The 3076-nt window shown below is 34.9% G+C and overlaps 1 pseudogene; it reads left to right on the top strand.

The window, feature by feature from the left end:
* Positions 1 to 1508: 1508 nt before the first annotated feature.
* LOC116627289 lies at positions 1509 to 1624 on the top strand (annotated as a pseudogene).
* The last annotated feature ends 1452 nt before the right edge of the window (positions 1625 to 3076 follow it).

Below are 3076 nucleotides of genomic sequence, written 5' to 3'. Positions count from 1 at the left end.
GCTACAGATGAAGACTGTAAAATCACCTCCTCCATGGAAAACACCAAATTATATCTATTAACAGAACAATTCCTCCTGAAGAAGAACTGAGAGCTGACTGAACAGCTACTGAACAACCAAAGGCAGAGAGAACAGCAAGAGAACACCAAGAGACACAGAGACACGGTAAGTGCTATTATCAGCATTAGGGAGGGATAAAACTAAGGGACCAAGAACAGATTTCTCTGTCCTTGGACACAGGAAAAAATCTGTGGCTTAAAAGAGCAACTAGCAACTAGCTTATAAACTAGCATATGCAACTAGCATATAGCAAATAGCATATAAAAGAAACAACACTAGCATTTTAAAAAGAGATCAAATGGCAGAGGAGCTGTGGGAAAGCTCTATAGGTCAGAGGGACTGGGGAACTACATAGTTTACATATCCACCCTACCTTGGAAGCCTGGACCAGAGCAAGGTCTGGACACCATGGTGGGAAGGTCCAGTCATCTTGAGAGGCTTATGAATACACCAGCTGCTTTGTGGTTCTGAGACACAGAAAATAAACTGCATTTTTCTTTTAAATTTTTACTGATTTATTTTACTTTTTATTTTTTTAATTTTGTCTTTTGTTTTTATTTTTTCGTTTTTTCTTTTTTATTCTTTTTTTCTCTTTTCTTTTTTTCTTTTCTTCTCTTATTACTTTTTTTCTTTTATTAAAATATATTTTAAAATGTATTCTTCCTATAAAAAGCCATGGTTTAAAAGAGTAACTAGCATATTCAGCTACAGCTCCAGCCAGCCAGCATACAAAGTAACCAAGCCTATACAATCTACATAAGGGGTCAACATATACAAGACCATTCCTTCAACTTTAGAAGTAGCTATTTTGCCAACTTATAAAAACACATAAAATAAAGAGAGGAGAAGTAACAACTGATTCCTCAGAAATACAAAGAATATAAGACAATACTATGAAAAATTATATGTCAACAAACTGGACAACCTACAAAGAAATGGATAAATTCCTAGACACATCCAATATCCCAAAAATTAACCAGGAAGAAATAGAAAATTGGAATAGACTAATTACAAGTAACAAATTGAACTGGTAATCAAAAAACTACCAAAAAATAAAAGTCCTGGACCAGATGGATTTACAAGTGAATTCTACCAGACACTTAAGGAAGAGTTAATACTTATTCTCCTCAAGATATTCCAAAAAATAGAAGAGAAAGGGAAGTTTCCAAGTATATTCTATGAGGCCAGCATTACCCTGATAGCAAACCATGATACCCTGATACAAAGACACCACATAAAAAAAAAAAAGAAAAAGAAAAAAAAAAACTATAAGTCAATATCCCTGATGAATATAGATGCAAAAACCCTCAACCCTGAAAAACCCTGTGTATCAAACCACATACAGCAATACATTAAAAAGATCATTCACCATGATCAGGTGAGATTTATTCCTGGGATGCAAGGATGGTTCAGTATTCACAAATCAGTCATCATAAAACACATCAACAAGCTTTGCGCAGTGACAGTATCGTAGCCAATGAGGTTTATCTGAGGCGCGATTATTGCTAATTGAAAACACATCAACAAAAGATAAAAATCTTTGATCATCTCGGGCGCCTGGGTGGCTCAGTTGGTTAAGCGACTGCCTTCGGCTCAGGTCATGATCCTGGAGTCCCTGGATCGAGTCCCGCATTGGGCTCCCTGCTTGGCAGGGAGTCCACTTCTCCCTCTGACCCTAACCCCTCTCATGTGCTCTCTCTCATTCTCTCTCTCTCTCAAATAAATAAATAAAATCTTTAAAAAAAAAATCTTTGATCATCTCAATAGATGCAGAAAAAGCATTTGACAAGATTCAAATCCATTCATGATAAAACTCTCAACAAAACTGGGTTAGAGAGAACATACCTCAACAGAATATAGACAATATATGAAAAACCCACAGATAACATTGCCTTCAATGGTGAAAACTGAGGTTTCCCTCTAAGGTCAAGAACAATACAAGGATGTTCACTCTCACCACTTTTATTCAACAGAGTACTAGAAGTCTTAGCCACAGCAATCAGACAAGAAAAAGAAATAAAGAGCATCCATATTGGTAAAAAAGTTAAATTGTCACTATTCACAGATGACATCATTCTATACATAGAAAATCCTAAAGATTCCACCAAAAAAAAAAAAAAAAAACACTAGAAGTAATAAACTCAATAAAGTGGCAGGACACAAAATTAATACCCAGAAATCAATAATATTTCTATACACTAACAACAAAGTCGCAGAAAGGAAAATTAAACAAACAACAATTGCACCAAATAGAATAAAATACCTAGGAGTAAACTTAACCAAAGAGGTGAAAGACCTGTACTCCAAAAACTATAAAACACTCATGAAAAAAATTGAAGATGACACAAACAAATGGAAAGATATTCCATGCCCATGGATTGGAAGAATTACTATTGTCAAAATGTCCATATTACCCAGAGCAATCTACAGATTCAGTGCAATCCCTACCAAAATACCAATAGCTTTTTTCACAAGATTAGAACAAATGATCTAAAATTTGTCTGGAACCATAGAAGACCCCAAATAGCCAAAACAATCCTGAGAAAGAAGAAATAAGCTGGAGGTAACATAATTCCAGATTTCAAGATATACTACAAAGATGTAGTAATCAAAACAGTATAGCACTGGCCCACATAGATCAATGGAACAGGATAGAGACACCAGAAATAAACCCACATTTATATCGTTAATTAATCTATGACAGAGGAGGCAAGAATATATAATGGAGAAAATAATAACCAATGGAGAAAAGACAGTCTTTTCAATAAATGGTGCTGGGAAAACTGGACAGCTACATGTAAAAGAATGAAATTGGATCACTTTCTAACACCATACACAAAAATAAACTAAAATGGATTGAAGACCTAAATGTGAGACCTGAAACCATAAAAATCCTAAAATAGAGCACAGTCAGTAATTTCTCTGACATCAGCCACAGCAACATTTTTCTAGATATGTCTCCTAAGGCAAGGGGAGAAAAAGGCAAAAATAAACTATTGGGACTACATCAAAATAA

This window comes from Phoca vitulina, unplaced genomic scaffold (genome assembly GCF_004348235.1).
Source record: "Phoca vitulina isolate PV1807 unplaced genomic scaffold, GSC_HSeal_1.0 scaffold2, whole genome shotgun sequence".
Taxonomy (NCBI): Eukaryota; Metazoa; Chordata; class Mammalia; order Carnivora; family Phocidae; genus Phoca; species Phoca vitulina.
This window is presented reverse-complemented; position numbering and strand designations above follow the sequence as displayed.